Source organism: Bactrocera oleae, chromosome 4, assembly GCF_042242935.1.
Source record: "Bactrocera oleae isolate idBacOlea1 chromosome 4, idBacOlea1, whole genome shotgun sequence".
Classification (NCBI taxonomy): Eukaryota; Metazoa; Arthropoda; class Insecta; order Diptera; family Tephritidae; genus Bactrocera; species Bactrocera oleae.
This window is the reverse complement of record NC_091538.1, coordinates 65,443,158-65,467,238: the sequence shown is the minus strand read 5'-3', so window position 1 is coordinate 65,467,238 and position 24,081 is coordinate 65,443,158. Positions and strand designations below refer to the sequence as shown.

Genomic DNA, 24,081 nt, shown 5'->3' with positions numbered 1-24,081 from the left:
TTTTAAATATACAATAAAATTTTTTGCATGTTATTTTTAAAGATATATACTATGGAAATATGAAACAATAAAACAATAATTTTTTTTCGAATTTTCACACTCGCTGTTCACCTTAAAAGATTTTTTTTTTTTAAGAATTGAAATCTTTAAATTTTTTTCAGTATTAACAAGTAATTTAATTAAACTCTAAATTGCAAAATAATTAAATAAGATAAACAAAAATTGCGAAGTCATCGAATCTCACTTTATTAACGGCATCCGCTTTGGGTTTTAACTTTTTACAGATTATATTCTCTAAAGTATCAAACTACTCATAAAATTTTATCTGTTGAGAATCGCCTTAAATTGTTTTACATATTAGAACCAAAATACTTTATTTGTCAATTTTTATTTTCCATAAAATCAAAAATAAAAATAATAATACAAAATTATAGTTCACATAGAATCAAATTAATCTGCTTATATAGAATTATGATTCCACGCATTTATTAAGAAAGAAATATCGCAATTCACTTTCAATTGTTGACACTCCATCAAAGCCTTGATTACTTGCTATTTTTTCTTTTTCTTCAGCATTTGCATTTCATGCTTCATTTACTTTATTTCTTACTTGTATTATGTGGTGTACTTTCAGCTTATTACGAAGCAAAAAAGTGTCAACATTAATTGTTATTGTAATGTAATCCTATTAGCCTTGAACATAAACCTTTGCTGGCAAGGTAACCAGTCGATTTGCCACAATAAAAAGAAATATGTGTGACTTGTCAATATGTATTAGGTGGTGAACAAGCAAGTGTTAGTCTTTGTAAGTATTTTTTCACCTCAAAATCCTATTTAAGTATTGCATAATTTCCATAACCTTGTCAGGTAAACCGATTACTTTGCGAAAGCGTACTTCAATCAGTTTAAAAAGCTCTCGATTTGACATGGAATTGGAGTCAGCAAAGAGTGAAGTTTAAGGTTTAGATGGAGTACAATTTTGTACTAAAAATATCAAATGGCACAGGCTTTTGCTTATATTTTCTGGATTTAAATTTCAGCCATACATAGGTATATGCATGGATTACTTAATATCTCAGTATTTACCTATGTAGGATTAGTGCTCTGTTCTTTTAATCTTAGAAAAGTGTTTTTATATAACTATTCTTCGAAAAGCTTTATTAAAATGTCATAAACTCGAGTTTAACATTTCGCGTTTTTATTATGGTTTTTAAGGAACTCGGATCTTATTTTTATATATCTTATGCGCCCCTTGATGAATTGTCAACATTTTTATATTATGATAAACACAATAACAACAGGTGTTTAAAGAGAGTTAAATTAAATTTTTTTGTATGGTAAGTATTTGTATTTGTAACAAAGAATATTATTATTATATTGTAACAGAGAATATTATATCATCAATAGTAGCGGTTTCAAAAATACGTTATAGCAAATTTTTTTTTGAAAAACGTCTTATCATGGAACTCGAAAATAGTGAGATAGGATAAAATGAGCTCGACGATATTGTTGAAGCTTTCTTCCCAAGATTGACGCCTTTATTTATTGTTTGACGCAAGTTTTCATTAGCAATAACGTAACTCCATAGATTTCAGGAACAATTTCAGTACTTTTTAGTAGTAAATATACGTTATGGACATTTTTGCGTCTTTTCGAGAGTCGAAGAGAGTTTAACTTACTATTAACTAAAAACAACGTTTTTTGAAAACTAAAAACTAATTTATCAATTTGCTTCAAATTTTTAATGGTATTATTTATATTATACATATTTTAAATATACACAGAAAAAATGTTTGTAAAAAAAATGAAATATTTTATGAGGCACTAGCGATCACGGTTGACAATGCTGCAGCGATTCCAGCCTTCTCCGTAAATGAAACCTTAAGAAAAGTACATATGTCTAGAAGATATTGTCTATGTAATGATTTACGGTCGAAGAAAATCAAAAATTGACAAAATTACAATGTTTCAAAAAAAAAAATGAATTTTAATCAAAAATTTAGGCCTGCCAAAATTGGATTTTTGATCAGATCAAAAAACTTGTAGGTCATTGTATGGAGAGCAATACGCGGAATATGCAGAAAATTGTATGGTAATTGGAACATTAGTCTCCGAGTGATCACTCAAGCAAACTTGAAAAATGCCTTTTCAAGAAAAACGACTTTAAAGATAAACTCATGTAGCTGATTAAACTGAAGTGTTAAACTTTAGAACATCATACGTTTTAGTGTGTTTAAAGGTAACTAAATATGAAAAAATTTTAATTTTTACGCCAAAAGTGGACCTTAAAATGTTCAAAAAAATATGCTTGGTAGGAAATACTTATTACAATTATCAATTAAAGTACTGCTTTTAAACTCGATGGGTGTTGAGCCAACTATTTATATGTATGGTATGTAGATATGTATATTTTCCCTAATTAAATAAGCCTATTTAGTACCAAATATGTGTGCAATGCTGGTAACTCGATTTTTCTACACAAACATACATACGTAAGACCCAAAACGGCGACTTACCATAAACTCAGGTACGTGTCAAGCGTTCGAAACCAAATTTACGAAATCTGCAAGAAACCAAAAAACGGAAAAAAAGTTAAAACAAAAAGACAAATAAATAAACAAACCAAATTAAATTAATTTTAAATTTTGTTAAGACAACATATTTAAGTGCTGCTTTCGGTAAATGCAATGTGACATGCGCACACGCACGCAGGCGAGCTCCATGGAGAGCCATATGTTGCAAGTGAAAAATAAGCAAGAGAGTGTAAAAAAATACTATTTCAGGTATATATACCTATATATATGTATATATATATGTATGTTTAGCTTTGCCTTTTCTTAGTGGAGCAATGCTCGTGCGAAACTGCAATTAATTAGAGAGTTAATGGTGCGTGTGGCAAGCAAATGGCAGCACAAAGAAATACGAATTTTTATAAAAAAGTAAAACAAAATTAGATTATAACACTAAAGCAATGTAATGCGCAGATATCAGTTATATCTACATATGTATGTATATGCACATATAGAAAAGTAAAAAAAAGCGCGAAAAAAGTGTGTGCAACATTGTGGTTTTTGTTATTAAAGCTCAGCAAATATGTCTGATTATATGCTGATATGTGCTAATAAGCGTGCGAAAGCGAAGAAATATATACGACTTTGTATGTATATTTGTTAGTCACCGCAACAACAAATATTTACACGCGCATTTATGCTGCTTCTTGCAACATTCCTGCCTACTGACCGCCAACGCAGCTCGCTGACTAGCCAAGTGTGCTTCCAACGCCTACACCTATGCAATAGCAACCGAAATAGTGGGATACGCTTCGGCTAGCAGCAGAGCAAACTTGGCACATGCAGACATACATATGCGTGTTACTGTATACATACACATAAATATATATTAATACAACAAATTAGATGCTTTTGCGGCCATTTGGTGGTTAACACTCAAATGTGTGTGTTGCAACATAACAAAAATCACTTTACAAAGATGCTTAACGCATAGCTGTTGTTATTGTTGTTGCTTTATAAGTTGCACTTTGCAGAAATTCTTAATTTATTGCACTTGTATGCGATTTATTAGAGCGGAAAGAAGTGGCTGACTGACTGACTAGCTAGATGCGTGAGGCATGCACCACAAGACGCTCATAGGCAGAGCAACAAATTAATCATGTGTGTATGCACTTAGTTGTAAATAAGTACATACATATGTAAATATATAAATGTATATATATATATATATATATGTGTTAGCATATAATATATTTGTGGTCCCATTCGGGTTTTTCGTTCGCTCAAGTATTCGTTTTCATCTTTGGCACTGAAGAAGAGCGCGCGAGGCGTTAAAGTTTAGCGTTGCACAGCCATGAGTAGGGAATATGAATTGCTATTTTATTCAATTAAAAATATTTGTGAAAATAAGCTGACAATATCAATGTCAAATTGTTATAAAATGTAGCTGCGCACATATTTATAAGGAGGTTATGAGGAATTTATAGATTTGTGTGAGAACTTTTAATCAATAATTAGCAGAGAATGTATATTTGCTGAAGGCTCAAAATATTTAATACCGTTTATTTTCTGCATGGTTTCGTTTCTAAAAATGTTACACTATCTCATCAAACTCGACCCGGTTGTAACATAAAAAAAGCATCTACATTTATTTTAGTAAAAATCAATGACTTCATCACCGGCCTTGAATGCTTGGTGCCACTCAAATATTGTACTTCTGCTCATGATAAAGTAGGCTCCCTAAAAGACTTCTGCAACATTTTTAATGATTCTGTAGCCGCGACACACACATTTCAAGCAAAGTCATTGTGAAATTTTTTTGCACTACACACAGTTTAAATGTACCAGTATGGTTCAATTTTGATCTTCAGTGTACCACTCTCATCGAAATTTTTGACTGACTAAGGCAATTGTATTAGCTCAGTTTCTCTCAATGATGATATGCGCTAAATATTAAATAACCGCCAATTGGGTTTTGCGACTGATCTGACACTGGCCTAGACTGATGCAGAATATAATTTCAATAGTTTAGTGGAGAAAGAAGAGCATTTGGAATTTGCAAGGTTTCGTGTGGACCATCAATGCAAAGTGCTTACATAATTAACTATTATAGACTATTTAGCTTAAAAAAAATATATAGGTATATATATATGACTAAAGCCTTTAATATTTTTTTATACTATACCATATATTAAAAGCAATAATTTGTTTATTATTATTGTATTAAAAAATAAAAAAAAATTATCGATATATTGGGTGCTTACAAAATAAATACATAGTTCCTTGACATTTCTGCCTGTTTTTTAGTTTCCCTATCAGATATTTCAAATATATTTCACAACAGACCAGACAGTAGTAACCTCGAAATAACTCCAAAGATAACTGTGGAGATTTCAAGTGCACAATTTGCTCACACTTAAATATATAGTAACTCTGCACAAATTTTTGTTTTTTCAGTGACTTTGCCTCAAGAAAAAATGCGCAACACGTTTTGAAAGCGTTAACAAATTCATATGATTACTAGCAAAGCTTGCAATTTGAACACGAAATTTTTTAAATATATAGTATTTGCTTTTATTTATGTTTATTTTTAGTGCAAAGATGTGAGCATACATGTAAATATGTGAAAAATAAAGTGATCGACATCATGTAAAGGCGAATGATTGCAGAAATCTTGGTAAGTACATTACCATACCCAAATAATACGTGTGATTACTTTGTAGCTAAAGCAAATTTTGTTGCAATTGCTAAAAAAAAAATTTGGTAATTGATTTACAGAGATTGAGAGATCATGTTTACATGGCATGTAGAGACAAGTGAATGTGCTATGCATACCTGCGCGAAGGAAGATATAGGTATGTTGGCACGTGTGTACTACAATATGTATATGAAATATCGAGTGTATTGGCTTTGAAAATTTAGGTTTCTTGAGAGATAAATGATCACATTTGCATTTTTTATAGTGCAGTTCAAATGGCATAAATAATATCAATAATCAGTTAAATAAATGTATTGCAATTTTTATGAATAATTATTTCACAAACTCCGCTTTACTTTTAAATTATTTGTCACACTTTTATTAATGTAAATTTATCTGTTTATCTAGTTTACCGGCATACAAAGAAAAACTATAAGGTGCATCATATTTTATGTTGACAAGTAAAAATTCAATAAATTTATTTTTTAACTAATCGAATTAAAATATAAGTTGAAAATAAATGAAAAATATTCGGAAGCCTCAAATTTTTGTATGGAATGTTTTTGAACGTAATCAGAAGATAATTTTTATGGACTTTGGAAACTTGTTCTCCAATAAATTGCTTCTCAAAAATCTGATTTTATTATAGACCGTGTAAAACCCCACTTGATGGCGCTGTAGTCACGTCATATGCATTTTAATCAGATTCGCAACAACTATCCATTACCATTTGCATCGTGTGTTTGCAAAAACAAAAGTTCGCTAGATGGTGCTGCAGTCCAATTATTTATGGTATAAAATCCATCCCAAAGCTGGCAAACTCATGGGTTATTTTTGCAAATTTGTTAGTTACTGAAATATTTTATTGTAAACTTTTTGAAAGCTTCTATGAACAAAGTAAGTCATTTCCTGAAAAAAATTAAAAAAAGTAAACAGAAACCAAAATCAATGAAAAACTTAAAAAACTTAAAAAATATATATATTTAACACCCTTATTATTGAATTCATCGCATTACGTTGACATGTTTTATTTATTTATTTTTTCTTCAATACAATATACGAAGGCTCTTTGCTGCTTTAATTTTTCAATGACACTGATTTGTAGGTCTCATGCTATATAAATTACAAGCTATACTTTTACAAGTGTGTGGTTTACAAAAAATGTGTGGTTTGTTATATATACATAAGCGTACTTATGTGTGCTCTTAATTACTTTGCGGTTACAATATTTCAGCTCGCGCCTATGCAGTTATAAATACGCGCTCCATGGAACTGCCAATGACTTTAGTTATTTAAGGCAGTTGATCTCGATTTTTCTTCGAATTCATGCTTAATTAATTTTCAGATAAGCACTTGTAAGCAATTAGCTGCAATTGAAATTGAGAGGCGGGTGCGTATGCGTAACCAAGATTGAATTAGTCTTATCTTTGTTGCAGCAGTTTGTTTTTTGAATTTTTTAGACTGCAAAAATGTTTTATATAAAGGTATAGCGACACATTAAGAAGCTTGTGGATTTAGAAAGTTTTTACGATAACATTTAATTTTTTATTCAAACTAAAATTTTAAGAAATATTTCGTAATTTCGGTTGCTCATTTGTCGGAAATGCCGATATCAGACCACTATAGCGTATAGCTGCTATACAAACTGAACAATCAAAACTAAGTTCTTTTATGGAAATTTTTTTTTTGACGAGGTATCTTCACGAATTCTGGCATGAATTATTGGCCAAGGCAACGAAATAATCTCCGAAGAAATCGCTCGGATCGTACCACTATAGTATATAGTTGTCATACAAACTGGCCGATTAAAATTTGGTTTGCTTTCCAAGGAACGAAATATTTGAAAATTTAAAACCAAACATTTTTTTAGCCAACTTCATTACAAATTTGAGTGCCTTATAATTACTATTGTAGACATGACCACTAAATCCTTTCACTCATTTTAGTACCAGCTGCCTTAAATTTTTCTTATAATTTACTTTCATTGCTAAATTTATTTATGGCCAGCAATTAATATAAGCCATTTCCCCACAACCTTTTACTTACGAAGCAGTTGATTGACCAAGGTGTAGGTTTGCTGAAGTCACCAAGAGATATTGAGTAGACAAATATTTTTAGTGTGAAGCACACTAATCTGCTATTTAAGTACCGTACTCTGTTATATGTAAACACAAGGCTGCGGGGTATTGCATAAAAGCTGCAGGTGCATTAGCCTGCCACTGTTGTAAACGAGTAAATAAAAAATCCTTAGGTGCCGTAAAAAAGCGCGTCTATGAGTAGCACAAAATAGAGTTTATACTATCTGCATAGCAAGACAGGCTGGATCGCTCATTATTTATTATACATTTTTTGCTCGTGTTGGGTTAAGTCTACCTAAAACTGGTGTAACTTTCAAGTTTGGACTGTAAAAAGTATATGCCGAATATTTTTTGAATTGCTGATGGAGTTCAAAGACATCAAACTAAAGCTTGTATTCAATTTTTCATATATTGGAAAGTTGGTTTGGAGTTTTATTTTTGTTTTCAGCGAAGCAGGTGCATAAAAACTTTAATTTTGTGTTACCTTAAAACATTTGCTTGCGTGTTTGACATTTAAATGCATATTTTTTGAAATTCTTTTTTTATATTTCGTATTTATCTGCACATGCATAGACAGAAATAATAACAGCAAAGTGTATTGTCAACTTCAAATCAAATCATTTAGACGCCCATAACTCACTTGATTTGTTGCCCAGCCATCTTTAAAGGCACTGACAAGCTGTTTTATGTCCACTTTTAAATAAAATAAAGCATAAAATATTACCAAAAAAAAAGGGAAAAACACGATTAAAAATAACAGCACCCTACAACCCGTTATTAATTATATATGTATGTATATGCAAACATTAGCTAAATAAGCAAACGACGCCACTCAAACGAAAGACTGAAGGCACGAACTTTCTTTTCATTTACATGCGCGCTCCGCACTTGTCTCAGACATTAATGCGTCATTACTTGCATAATTTGCGCAAAAAGAAGAAGCAGAATGTTAATGTGCTAAAGCTAATATGACGCTGCGACGCGCCGCTAATGACGAGTCATGTCGCTGAAGCGGCAGGCAGACAAGTCAAGCGTCAAGTACAACATAAGGCGTTGAAAGCGAAAGTGAATTGCCAAAAAAATATTAAAAATATTTCGTATGCATATACGCACACACACTATTTTGCTTGCGCATGCGCGTGCGTATTAGTGCAAATTAGGCAAGCATTGGCGCCGCTAGTGCGCATATTTCACTTTTATTATACCATAGACGTAGCGGAGAGATGTGCATAATTTGCTGCTACACATTGCTAATGTCACTTGTTGTTGTTTGCGTCGCTTACTATTTGCTTGCGTTTATGATTACGCTCAGTTTATGATTCACGCTGACATATCACTTTTAAATTTAAAAATTTTTCAAGTTTCCGCTTATGTTTGTATTTTGTGTTAATTTAGTTACCGTTTAGTACATATTAAATGAAATTTTATGTTTAATGATATATTACTATCGTCATTTGCCTTTTCTACATATTTTCATATCTTCATTGGCCACAAATTATGTAACGTGTGTCTGTGTATGAAAAGCTGTCTAATATCGCATACACACACACACACCCAAGTGTGTCGTTAAAAATACATATCGCTTTTGTGTGATGCAATGAGTCTGTGTGTTAATTGTTTTTGACGCCGTTTTCCACTTTTGCAGTTAGTTTTCAAATGTTGCTACTGCATACCGTCACCTGCTAACGGTATATAAGTTACATGCTATTACTAATCTAGTTTTTCATATTTATAGTTTCGTTGTTCGAATTCATGACGTGTGAATGATTTCTAGCAAATGTTTGCTAATGTACATTTTTTAAATTTCCGGCTCTAACTTTACACCATTAGCAACACTTAAAGGTAAATGAATAATTAGTGTATTTTGTAAATGGTTGCTTAAACTTATTTCCCTTTAAAGTGTTGGGGAAAAACAGTAGTTTTTAGTTTTAGCCTTTGAAATAATTGTAGCGAAGTGATATCTTATTTTAATATATGCCAACTGTTAAAAATAAGTCATTAAGTATTTGAAATGTTACTCAATAAAAGGTAATCAACTGTGGAAAAGTCTGTTAAAATATATGCTGCGGCAAAAATGTGGCATTTTTAAAATAGAACTTACTAGATAAGCCGTATGTAAATTTCTTAAAAAAAATTAAATTCAAAAAATTATATATTAGCGTCTATATATTATTTAATTAAACTAAAAATCTTTAAAAACAGTTTTATCACGAGTTAAATCAAAAATAGTGTTCCTATAAATTAAAAACTTTTGCCCAGGAAATATTGGTACATATTGATCCAAAGAGTTTCGTGGACGCTAGGGAATTTCTTCAAAAACGAACGTTGTGTGAGCAATTATAGATACTGTACGTGAACTAATTTTGCTAGATCCACATGATATCTGTAAGAAGAATCCAGATTTAGCCACGGATTCCACTCAAATATTATGCTATAAAAGACCTGTTTTTTGCTTTGGTAAAATACCTAAAAAAATCTCAATCAAAGATTACAGATGTGTCAAAAATTGGATCACATACAGACAAAGTGGTGTTGTGAGCTTTCTGAAGAATATTTTGAATAAAAGCATATATTATAAATATATTGAGACCTCGCCTGAAAAGTAGACATCGATATATATTATACTATTAATTAACAGTTCCTTGCTGCTGCAGGACAAAGAACACATCTTAAATTTAGTGCTCTTCTTCTGTTAAAATAAAAAAAAAATCCTAAAATGTATATAATAGTATATAATAAACATACAGTTTGGATATTAACGATATATAATTTTCTAGAGGGATAGCTGTCAAACCAGCTGTTAATGTTGACACAAGTGTTTGACATTTGAATTCAGATTACTTTGATAAATTATCATGTAAACTCTTATATCGGAATAATTCCCGATTCTTTAACGCCTAAGTACAAGGATTGTAACTCTGACTTTATTACGAAAAACCTTGATAAATCAGCTGATGAGCAGAGTTCGACTATGCTAGAAACGTAACTACTTGATTGGGATGAGACGACTTATGAAGACCAGTCACAATCACGGTGGCCATATATAACCCAACCGCCATGTTAGCTGAAATTATACATACTTGTAAGTAAGTAAGTATATTCGAATAAATTAGAATAATACTATGTACTTAGCTAAGCATAATTTTCCAGCAAATATATTACCTTTTGTTGCAAGACTTTTTGCTAGATTAACTTTCATTAGCGCTAGTTCTTACAAAAGCAAAAACTGCTTATGATTTATTTACTTTTACAGACTTTAACTTGTAAAAACCTCTCCAGATTGCAGCTGTTGATAGCGCTAGCGCAGCTGCTTTCCTACAACGACCTAATTCACAAGTACTTACTAACATTTTTTATTCTTGTTGTTATGCTTGCCGGTTGCCACTTTTTCAAAACACCGGCAAATATCGCACTTTCAATTAATGTTTAACCCACTTTGCATGTGTGTTTTTCCAAGAGTTTACAACAACAACTTTCTTCGCCAGCGTTCGGCGCTTTGTTTACATCTGGCTACTTGCTGGCATAAGTTGGGTTTGTATGAGCGCCACTGCAGAAAACACCTGCTTGTGACGGATGTGCTTTACTTTTTCCCTACACTGTTCTACTAGAGGCCACAACTCGGTTGGTTAGTGCCTCGCTTTTTTCGCTTTTCGATTAAAATGTCTGTTTTGCTAACTTGTTGCGTTTACTAATTTTGTGGCTTGTCATACTGAAATGTGTTTTAAGATTTATTGTCACGGCTTTCTTGGGCACTTGTCGCAATCGTGTCGTTAATTTTCGTGCGCAGACAGTGCAACTTGTAGTTGCTGTGTGTATGTAGCACGCACGCGTGCTGTCTGTCGTTATAGACAAGTGTTTGTAAACCTTAACTTACAAAAGAGTTGCTCTAAATTTTCGTATATAACATACATGTCTATTAGGATGGAGCGAAAAAAAAATTTTTTTTTGCTTAGTCTGAGGGTAAAATCTGTAGATTGTTAAAAAACATTTTTTTTTATCCAAAAAATCATCTAGAAGCGCTCCACTCAGTTTTAAAGTAAATTTGGAGTTAACATTTTTTTTGGTTTACACTCTTTACATTTGTATAAAAATTACCGAATGTGACGGGTTTTGACTCCAAATTTATTTTAACGCTTAAGGAAAGCATTTTGTAATTTAAGACTTTTTTTTAAACTCCAATTATGACCACAAAATTTTTTTTTAAGTTGATAACTTTTAATTGGCCAGAAAGAGGACTCCCACAGCTTTTAGAACACTGATCAAAATTTTTTTACGAAATAAAAACGAAATTTTCTTTGAAACTGAGTGGGCCGCCTCTAGATGTTAAAAAACCTTATTTTTTTCGCCCCACCCTAATGTATATATGTATGTATATTATATGTATATGAATTTACACATGTGCTTGTGCATTCGCAAGTTTTTTGTTGAAATTGTAATTGTTGCTGCACAATTTGCTAATACTTGAAATTGCTGTTAAATTCTTACTAACTTTATGTAGTTTAGTTGTATAAATTTCTTGTTGAGTCAACTTTTATTTATAAATAGATTTTTTCGAACAGAGTCGTCAATTAGTATCATTTTCAAAAAGCTTCAAAAATATACAGCACAGTTTATATGACGGCTAACTGCTATATTGTTGCGATATTGACGGTTCCGACGAAATAGCAACTTCTTGGGGGAAAAATGGAATGTGGTCGAAATTTTATATCGATATCTCTAAAACTGAAAGACTAGTTCGCCTATATACGGACAGACTGACAGAGGAATACCTATGTCTAAAGCGTATCCTATATATATATTTAATAGGAGTAAACTTCCAAAAAAACTTAATTAACTTAATTTTCTGTTAAGGGTATAAAAATATATTTTTTATTTCAAAACGGAATATGTGTATAACTTCAAACTGGGTTGCCAGTAAACTAAATATTTTTAAATTTACAAATTTAACTAAGTGTCCCGAATTATTTGAGAAAAATGTTGCTATATAACATTTTTTTAAATTATTTAAATAAATTTTGTTTTATTAATATATATTAAATAATTATAATAAAAGTTGTATTCAGGTTTTTTTTTTTGAGAAAAAATTACCAAAAAATCTAAAATATTAATCGAAATCATTATATTTTTTAATTGCCACTTAATTGTAAAATACTGAATAACGTGCTGAAAATATGGCATAAAACTCAAAATTCAAATACCAATATGTGGCGTGGTGTTCTGTATATAGTTGTCATCCACACAATCTACACTTATTAAAATTAAATATATGAGAAAAAAAGTGCATATATGCTAGACATTAGCTAATAATACCTGTCACTTAGTTCAGTTATGTTGCAACCGGTAATTGAAAGTAATAGCAATTTTACGATATTTCAACATTTCGATACTTAAAATGCCATAATTTTGTCATAATACTATAATTTTTAACAAAATTATGGCATAAGTAGCAATTTTCTCTTTAAAACACATAAATATGTAAATAGACATGAACAAATGCAGACAAATAAGTGCATATCTGAAAAAAGTTATACATATTTCTGCGCACTTAACTATTATGCATATTGCCACCGGCTGCCACCGCCTGACTACAGACGGAGTGTGGGAAAAAATTGACGCAACAAAGTGGTGCGCAAAAAGAAATGTCTAAATGACATATCCGTCTGCTGGCAGCGAGAATGAGTGCGATAACATAATAAAGTAAATGCAATTTTTATTTTGCAACAATATAATTTCAGCGCATTAATGCGATGAGGGATTATTTAAGAGTGTAAAATTTTGAGTGGAATATTTTTTTTGAAATTTGTATGTTTAAAATATATATATGTTTGTATGAGTATATATTATTTGTGGTATTAGAATTTTCAGTGAAATATTTTCAATTTTAATAAATTTTGTTTCAACAAAAAAATACTTATTTTTTTTTAATATAAATATTTTTCGAAGTGAAACGTCTGAAAAGTCGACTGACTGCAACGAAATTTTGTTACGCAACGAAACTTCGTCACACTTATCATATAAAAGGCACATAGTAGTGAAGCCTGTGGCATTAAATAAAATATTTAGTATTTTATATTTTTTTATTTGTATATTCCAATGCTCGAATGATTTATAACGAAAATACGTAAATGGCAACCCTGCTTTAAATTTATTTTTCGAGAAAATTATATAAAAACACTACTAACCGAAAAGATTAATAAAGCCTGTAGCTGTAAATTTTTAATTTTTTGGTAGTATTTAGCAACACTGTAGGATATTGCTGCCTTACAAAAAAAAAAAACAAAAATTAAAATCAAGTCGCTTTATGGAAAACTTTTTTATTTGAATAGATATCTTCACGATTCAATTTGGCAAGGATTATTTTTTAAGATAATGTTACGATGTTCGAAAAAATTTGTCAGATCGGACCACCATGTCGTACAAACTGATCGATCAAAGTCAAGTTCTTGTATAAAAACAAAAAATACAAAATTTTAAACTGAATTAGAAAACTCTATTTTAAATCAAAATTATGAAGCTTTAGAGAAATCAAAAAAAAGAAAAATGTCCCACACACCAATTTATAAAAAAAAAAAAAATGTAGCACCTGTATTAAATTTCATTTGCACATGTTTCTGTTTTCTAATTCTTTCAAATATAACCTGAGTATACATATATGTAAGGCAATTTATCAGCGTGAGACTACGCCAGTGGCTAACTGTCGGTTTTATGAGAGCAACAGGCACAAATCTGTACAAACTTGTATATGTGACTGCCGCTTGTTGTCTGTCTTTGGCAGTGTTGCTGCAATTATGCATTGCAAAAATCTAACCACGAGCAGACGACGACGGTCGTCATCGCCGCTAACAGCTGCACCAACAACAAACAGGCCGATTAAAGAATCGTCTATTTCAAACAGAGCTGCTGACTATTCGCATGTACTGTATATACTTATATATAGGTATACATATGTGTGCGTGTTGTTGCAAAAACCTGCTCTAAAACGTCCAGTTATTCGTGTGCTGTCGTGCAATGCCGCACTGTTTTGTTGCAATTTATTTATTAAAATATTTTTTTCACAAGCTCTGCACAAATGGCATTGCTTGTATGTAGAAATAATCGAGCGACTATGGCACTTGCATATAAGTGCATTAAATCTTGGTGAGACCAGCTGAGTAATGCTACCAAACGGCATTGAAGTGTAACTAAAGTATAGTATTGAATTAGTTTGCAAAATAATATGCTTTGGTATTACTCATGGCCTCAGCTGTGGTGACTAGACTAAGTTGCAGCCAATTTGTTCCAAATGTCTCATGCATAGCTCAAGGTATCTGTATTGTATATATATATATATGTATATTATATATTGAATATATTAGTTGCTGTAATATCTTGGTTGTTTCCAGCAAGCACTTGTAGGCGTTGGTTATGCCTTTACAACGCTTCGAGAACTTTCCGTAAGTAATTTTAAAAATACAAAAAGTAACTACTCTGGAATAGTGAAGTAACATTGACAAAGTTTCTATTAAATTTATCTATTTTGCAGGAATTTATGTTGCTGGGGAATGTATATGCGCCTCATCGACCAGTCTGAGAAGATTAGTTTTTTACAATACCCTGAACAGGGGCCATGAAGTTTGTAACCAGTTCCTTGAAGGAAACATTGGATACCCTATAAAATTATATATGTGAAGGAACAGTGTGACGATCTTAGTCGATTAGGCATGTTCGTCATCTTCTACAATATCTCGAAACAATTCCTGAGAGCGGACAACTGTAGCATATAGCTGCCATTCAAACTAATCGATCAAAATCAAGACAAAGATTTTATACGCTTTTATGCTGTAAAAAATGCACCTATGAAGGATACTACAGCTTCAGTGCAGCCAACGTTAACGTTTTTGGTTGTTTTTCTTCGAAATCGAACCGCTCTTGATAGGTCAGAACTCTCGTAATCTTCTTAATAGTTTAAAAAGTTTTGTATTGTTTTTCCTTTTGTAGAGTTCATTTCAAACATCACTGCACTCAGAAAAGTCTAAGAAATATCAATATAAGTTGTCACCTAGGAAAAGACCTCATCAGCTTTCCAAGTATTGTAGAATTCAAGCACAGCACTTGAACTACTCTGAAGAGCTTCAGAATCACTTATGTTATATTATTGGTAAAGTTTGAGTAATTTGAAAGCACGTCAAGAGAATTTTGATAGACTGCAAATGACTTATTTGTCAAAAATACTCAATCTAGGGCCTTAATATGATATACAAAACAAGTCTTTTGTAAGACATCGATAATTTTATTTCATTCAGATGACGATATAGCGATTTCGATTAATTTTGGCGTTAATTTGAGCAATTTTTTTTAAGAGAAAGAAGGTGAAGAGTTTATACGGAATTAAACTGACTTTAGAACAGGTAGATAAATCCTACTATATCTTCATCGTCCCCATGGCTAAAAGTCTAAAGCAATCTTATAAGAGTTCAAACAATGTTGCTGTTGGTTCAATTGTTTGAAGACCTTGCTGCGGTTTTCCTAAAATTCATATCCTCCTATAATCTATTTCAGCGAAGTATCTGTGAATAAAAAAAGCGCCAAGTCATAAAAAGATTATAAAAATTAAATTTATAAATTATTATTATTTTAATTAAATTATGTTATAACTGTCCAATTTCAATGTAAAAACCTCACAAATATGTCAGAAGTGCGAAAATTAAGTATCACTTCGTAAATAACTTTATTGCTTTAAAAATTACAGAACGGAAGCGAAATATGAGCTGCTAAGGCGGAAGTGGTCACAGACACGCATATACAAATACAAATATTTATTTTAGATATTTAGTTCCGACAACATTTTTACTTTGTTTTAGGTATTTTGCAAACTCATTTAGAAAAATTTTTAGCACCATGCATAATTCAAATAGGCTGCCACACAGTGTTCATGAATCTGATTTTTATTCTACTTCATAGCTTCACCTTGCCACTCACTGTTGCTGCATAAATTAGTTTGCTGTTTGGCGGTTTTGTAATTTTTATTAGCGCGTCTGCACACCCACACAGTGTCTGTAAAAGCAGCTTTGCAGGCATGCCAAGCATTTTCAGCACGAACGAGTTCGTGGCTTAAGTTTTTTGTTTGTCGATACGATAGATTTCAATAACAAACAAATGAACGTAAATATTGAACAAAATACTCGCAAATGACACTGCAAAAAAAAAAAAATTAATTTTTTCCACCAAAAACGCAGGAAAAACGTTAGCGGAAAAGACTTAGACTGAACCGGATGTTGGTGTGGCAGCGCAAATAAATGTAATTAACACTAATGGACCAATGCACGACTGACCAATACACCTGTAGGCAAATGTCAGGCATGAAGTCGAAAAAAGGTAGACAAGCAGAAGGTACAGATAAACATTTCGAATCAGAAACGAAAGCGAAGCTGCAATTGATGAATTGTGCAAGCTCGCGCACTTGCCACTTTGTCAGTCAGTGTTTGCTTTTAATTGTTGTTGTTTTTTTAGTCCATAAAAACGTATTGCACAAACGTTTATGATGATTTTGTTGTTGTTATTTTTGTTAACTTCGTTTTTGTAGAAGTTCAGTTAGTTTTCACTTTCATTGAAAATCATGCTCGCACGTCCGCGCAAAGTAAATAACGGTGCGTTTTACCGCACGTTTTATTGACATTTCATGATATATGCGAGCTCAGCATATATTTCAGTCAATAGATAGGCACTCTTAGTAATTGGTTAGCGTTGGAATGAAGCTCAAAAGCACGTGCCTAGGCAAGGAGGCAGGCAAATTATGGAGTTAGTGTGTTAAGTTGGTAAGGGCATGTAATATTTATTTTCAAATTTAGTTAACTTACTTTATAAAACTTTTAGCATGTTGCAGGTTGAATTTAAATTTGCATTTAAAATTTAATTGAATTGAGAAATATAACTTCAAATATTAAGGTTTTGTTTCTTTTGAAGTAGAGCAATATTTAATTTTGTTTTATATATTCATGTATAAAGCATTCTAAAAGCAAGAGATATGTTTTAAATTTATAAGTTTTTCATGAGGTCACATATGCACTTTTTTATTTAATTTAATAAATATAATAAAATATAATTATTTTATATTTAAAATATGTCTTAAATTTAGCAAAATAACACGAAAATATAAAAAAAACAATCTGTGGGAATGCCAATTTCTGTCTTAATATTCAAAACTTTTTGAAAAATGTTTTTAAGAAACTTATTTTCTATGGTTTTGTAAATTTTATAATATTATCTTTTGCTCATAATGCAAAAGTAGTGAAACATATCTAATGCAAAAGAGGGGACCTAGAAGAGAGATGAGTTAATTTTTTAAGTCGTTGAAAACTTGTCTCCTGTGAGTCATCCATCCACCATCTGTTAATGACTATAACAGCGAAAAAGTTAAAGAAACCGTACTTGAAAACTGTCGTCATCAGCAGAGAGATAGCAGAGAATTTCAGTATTTCTAATGGATCGACTTAAAACATTTTGGTTAATGTTTTGGGTAAGAAGTGTGTTAATGTTCGAACTAAAACAAATCGAAAGAATCTAAATTTACTGAAGGCACTGAAGGTCATCGTAGTCTAGGCTTACAGCAAGTGTATGGAAAATAGGATTAAGCGTTGGCATGCTTGTGTTGATTTTAGAATAATCAAATATAATACAAAATTTCATGAAGAAAATTTCAAACTTTGCTCGTACCAGAATTTATCTAAGGACATAAATCATTATGACCTTAATGTTGTAGAGGGTATAAAAGTTGGCAAGACTATGTAAGCTAAAGTACCTGAAACCACTAAGTTTACCAGCTCAAATGCAGCATTACTTCCTTAAAAATTCCGCTATATATTTCATTGGAAATCAATGCACTTTTTTGGCGCTTTCCGTTTAACTTTGCGAAATTCCATAGCGAAGTAATTTTAATTATTATTTTAATATGTAACTAACGACTTGCACATGCCTCAAAAGACACTGCCTGTTTTAATAGTTTGTTAAACATTTTTACAGCCACTGTATAGCAGCTGTATGTGCATGTATGTGTGTGTCACGATTGGCTGCACTTCACTTGTCCAACGCATTGTGATTGCCAGCATTTTTGTTGTAATTAGAAAGTATTTAACTTTAATGTTTGTACACAATTGTACATAAGCGTTGCAAACTACAATTGAGGCAACAAAAACAACAACAACAAAATGCAAACACACACACAAACACAGTGAGCGACATATATGAAAGCATAAAATTTGTGCGTGCCGGTGACATTTCGCCGCCTTAAACACGTAAATACACACACATGTTTACAAACGTGTGACAGCGAAGTTATTTCACTTTTATCTTCAACTGCTCTTCAGCGTGGCGTTTTTTCATTATCGATCGCTGTGTGGTCAATTGCGCCGTTTGATGGCTGTGATAATTGCGCGATTTAGATGCATATATATGTATTCGGATGTATGTGTGTGTAGCATATTTTTATTCGTTTTTAATTTTGCCTTCAATAAAATGAAATTAAATTGTTTACAGCATTTTCATTTATTAGGCAAATAATTATACGAAATGGTCAATTGAAATGAAAGCAGTTAATAATACTATAAAAAAGAGGAAAGAGCACTAAAGACTAAAGAAATGTGTTGGTAAAAATGGCATGGTGCATTGCTTTTGTTGCTATTGTTGCTACTATCTTGAAGCGTGCCAAACATGTGTCAGATTCTTCCTTGATTTTTCGATTTTCAATGACAATTGTTGGATTTCATGTCTTTAGTAAATTTTTTGGACAATGAAACGAAGTTTTCAGAGCCAAAAAAAAATCGATATTCGAAAGAAAATACATTGTATTTTTGTTCTTTCGTAGAGCAAATTTTTTGAAAGATTTCCATGCGAACTCTTTGTCCATTGCTTGCTTGACTCTTAATTTAATTATTCACTTTTATAATTTTTTTTTTTTTTTTTTTTGAAACTAGCAGTTAATGCCTACTACTAACTTTCGACGCTTTGCTCGGCTATTTACATATGTGAATGTTGGCTTATTTGTCCACTACTCTGCGTTTGCGCCGATAAACCTTGGCATTCACGCTTTACTTCTTTTAGTGGCTTCCGTTAATTTTATGTGGTATGCATTTTAATGTAATATATGTATAAATAATTTTAGTATACATATGGTAGCATATTAATCGCGATTATTGTTTCTACGCGTTAATTCCGTTTAAGTAGCGACATTATTTACCACTTTCGCTTTTCAAATACCAACCAATAATTACTAATATTTTTATTGTAAAGAAAGCAAGAAAGCAATAAGTTGAATGTGACTTACTTTTGATATAAGATTATTTATTATATAATATACCTACAAAATACATCTCAATGTATATAAATAATGCATGATAAAAACATTTAATTAATATATAAATAAATATTTTTTTTGTAACTACGAAAATCTTAACTAAAAATAATTTCTTAATCACAAATACTGAATTGTTAAATAAAAAGAAATTTTAATGCCAAATGCTGCATTGCAAAAAAAATGTTTTTGAATGTTTACTTTAACTCTTTATAGCAATGGCCGGCAAACTTACACATTCAAACCATTTATATTTTACCAACTTTAAATTTGGAATTGAAAATTTAATTGAATTTAATTAAAAATTTAAAATTAAAAGAAATTAAATTCAGGGTTGCGAATTATTTAATTAAAAAAATTTAATTTTAATCTTTACTATTAAAATCCAAACTATAAATTGAAAATCTAATTCTCATCAACTATGTTGTGCTAAAAACTAGAAAATTTTATTTTTAATTGCAAAATCGAAATTAAAAACTAAAAATTAAATTTAAAATTAATGAATTGAAAATAAATGAAAAATAAATTAGTTTAATTATTTAATTTATTTAATTTTAAATTAGAAAATTTAAATTTTAATTGCAAAATCGGAATCAAAAATTAGGTCTTAAATTTAAAATATTTTTTATAATTTTTGGTTACAACAAGACTAATAATCTTATAAAAGATCTAAAGTCAATTTTTATATCAAATCATTAATAAAAATAAAAAATAGTTCCTTTTATTATTATAATTTTTGTAGTGCTGCATAATTGTCTCAGGTTCGAAAAAAAAATTGCATTTATCGGAGAAATAAATCTGTTTAACTCAAAATCGAAAAAATCATTTTTAATATTAATTGTTATAAATTTAAGTATTTAAATTTTTGATCGAAAAAAATTCAAAGTTCCACTGTTGCAAACCGTATGCCCAGTTTCTACACCCTATGGTAATCAAAGAATTGTAAAACTGTACTTTTCAAAAAATTGTACTAAAATGACATTGATATATAACATTAAAGAAAATAATTTTACAACGAACTCATAATTTGTATGAAAAAATTATATCATATTGGGGTAAAAACAGATAACCTTAAGGTTTCACTAAAAAAAAAGTCTTTATAAATGTGTGCGCTAATAGAAATATTTTTGTATAATTGTTATTCAATACTTAGAGTTTGTTTTCAAATGACTGCCGAAAGTTGTTATCTAAATTGGCGCTAACAAATAACAAATAATAATATTGTTGCACCTTAAAGGATTTCCACTAATTATAAAGTTTCTAAAGAATTAAGTTTAACCATTTATTTATGCTGAGTATTTAGAGAAACTGCGTTGTATACTCTAATTGTTTATTGTGAAAAAAGTTTTGAAAAGAAAGAAGAGAGAAAAAGCAGTGATTAATTTTTTATGCAGAGGGTCTATAGTTGTGGCCTAAGTTATGAAATTATGGGAAAAAATATAATCGAAGAAACGTGGCAAAAACTTTTTATTCACTATAAATAACTTTGGATTATCTCATTAATTTAGATTTTTAGTAACATTAGCATAATATTTCTCATTTTATATACGCACATAAAATTTTTGAGATCAATGAAATCTTGCTGTTTGTACTCTCTCTTATTTTGCCTTTTTAATAACTAATAGTTTTATTTCTGGCAGATGTTTACTGAAAATTATTATTATTTTTTTTTTTGTGTTTAATAAAAATAAAAAAATTAAGATTTTAAAATTTTGCTGATTTTTGTGTTTTATTTTTTTAATATTTTTTTTTACGCTTTAATTTTTTTTCCATTTTTTTATAATTTTATTATAAAATAAATAATTAAATTTTTTTTCATTAAATTTTTATACATGTTATATATTTGTTTTTTGTTACTGCTGCAAGGAGCATATATATTATTATAAGAATTTATTTTTATTATATTTATGTATCAGAAATAATTTTTTATTTTAAATTTCATATTTAAGTTTTTAATTTCTGAAAAATTCGCAATTTTTATATCCTTAATTTCTTTCAATTAAAATTTTTCTTGTTATTAGACTTTTTTTTTATTTTTAATGCTTATTATTTTGTTGTTTTTGTATTTTACGCATTTTAAAGAATTAGTGTAATATCTTTTAATTTTATACAAATAATTTTCTGGAATTTTAATATCTTTTATTTCTAAATATTTATTTCCATGATCTTCCGTACTCACCACTGTGAATATATCGCCTGCGTGTTCTTGACTTTCTAACAGCTTCTTTCAAAAATCAGCAGAATATTTATTCAATTGTCAGTAAGACACAAAGAATGCAGAACACTTAGTCAATAAGTTTTCAGTTAGTAGAATCAATGCTTTACCGTTTGGTATAGAGCTTTTCACTTGCGCACAACGAACACAGACACACGCGTGACGAATTTGCGTTTTGTTTTTTAGCTTTTTGCTAATAAATTAAATTTTTTGCAATTTCTGCTTGAGTTTCACCTACTTTTACAGTTATGTGTTTCGTTATTATAACTTTACTTTGGCTGCTAATGCTTAACGCTTTTGCTTTCTTTTTCGCGCATTAGTTATTTACAGAGTTCTGCTGCAGCTTCGGATTTCTTGCACACTTTTTCGAAAATAGTTTGCGGTTTGTTTGTTTTCATTTGCGCTTTTAACTAATTAAGCCATTAAACGCAAAGTAACACTTTGTCTGCAAATTAGTTGAGTTAAAGAAAATGCGCAATTTTTTCGCTTAAACGTTCGAACGTTGCCAGGAAAAACGAAAACGATTTTCACCGCGTTGCACTTTGTTTGGCTTTTCGCGTATCGTGCCTTCACTGCAAGTGGCGAAAATTTCGAGAGAGAGAAAAAAAAGCCAGGCGTCAATGGCTTTCAAGCATGCGCGCCAACTGCGGTGGGTGGCGGCTGGTGGAGTTTGGTGAAATACTGGCTCCGTTGCGCAGATTTCTAATCCGCTTGCAGCCACTGGTTGGACACACACCGTTGACTTTGGTTGCAGCGCAGAATCGAAAGCAATTCTGCTTGCTTATTTTTGCTACGATTTATTCGAATAACTGTTTTATGCGCAAATCGCAAACACTTTGAATCGAAAGGCGCATGAGGAAGTCACTTTTACTAGTTGCCACAAAACAATAAAAACAAAAAACGAAAATTGTACACACACTTCAAAATCCAGTAAGGCAGAGTTCTTCAATCGAGTTACAATGCTTCAATGCAAGACAGTTACTTAGTTGCTTGTTGGCCGCTGCTACCGTGAAGACGCGTCTGCATCGTTTGCGTTTCGTTAACAAACTGAAGAAATGAAACGCCTTGCGCCGCTACGTAAGTACCCCTGCGATTCGATGGCAACTGTTGGCTGCTGCAGCTGCTTGCTCAACTCGTCGCTTAGCTTGTTGGCCGTTGTGTGGCTTGTTGCTTGCTACTAGTTGTTGGCTTTTGGTTTGACTGGCTGCCTGCTGGAAAGCTTAGCCGGTTGCTCGTCGGTGTTTGTTTTGGTGTCGCTGCTGTGCTAACCGCAGGCACGTCTACCTATTTTGGTTGTCGCTACCGCAAAATGTTGCTGGTAACATGCGCATATGTATATACATGTTGCTGAGCGCTGTGTTGCTGTGCAATGTTTATACAAATGTGGTTTAATAAAGCATAAGAGTAAAATTAGTCATGTTTGTTGTGAAATGAATGAGTGAAAATATGAGCTTTCTTTGAGTGAGGTGGAGTAATGAATTAATGAGTGGGAGTTTTAAGCACAGTGTACTAGATTTATGTAAAAAAATATGCACATTATTGAAAGGTATATTTCATAGTTAAATTTTTTGTTAATAAAAAACTGCGCAGACATTTTTTTATAAAATAAAAATCAGTTTACTCTGCTTTGAAAAGAGTGAAGACCCGCCTAACGAAATCTGGAAACGTATATGTTTTAGACTTCCGATTCAAACAATATTTTCAGAGATTGTAGCCTTGTCTTTGGCGATAATCTGTACCAAATTTCATAAAAATATATTGTCAGTTGAAAATGTTTTGCATAGAAGGACTTGATGTTGACCGATCTGTTTGTATGGCAGCTATATGCTATAGTGTTTCGATCAACTAAAAAAGTTTTCCATACAAGAATTTTATTTTGATCGGTCAGTGTGTAGCTGATATACATATGCTTTATTGATCCCGACAAATAAGAAATTTCTTTGAGCAAGAAGTACGTCTACAAAATTTTGATATTTCAAAAATTGAGGGTTTGATTTACGTATATACAGTTAAGAAGCTGGCATACAGACGGAAAAATCGACTCAGCGCGTCACGCTGTTATATATATGTATACTTTATAGGGTCACCACGATTTCCTTATGGGTGTAACAAACTACGTTTCAAACTTAATTTTCTTTATTAAGGGTATAAAATCAAGAAGATAAAGCTTATGATCTTTAATAACTGTTGAAAATAATAAAAAAAAAATTTATTCACATATTAATTCGAAAAAATTGAAGGCTGGTTTCTTACCC

General features: G+C 31.0%; 1 protein-coding gene across 1 annotated transcript in view; it reads right to left on the bottom strand.

Moving 5' to 3' along the window:
* LOC106627327 (mucin-2) overlaps positions 1-22,950 on the bottom strand; it is a 35,364-nt gene extending 12,414 nt beyond the window's left edge. Inside the window, exons 1-2 of the mRNA XM_070107950.1 lie at positions 21,791-22,950; positions 2,517-2,563 (exon numbers count right to left, since the gene is read on the bottom strand). The gene's annotated coding sequence lies outside the window, so the exon portion shown is untranslated. The remainder of the gene's footprint in view (positions 1-2,516; positions 2,564-21,790) is intronic.
* Positions 22,951-24,081: the final 1,131 nt, after the last annotated feature.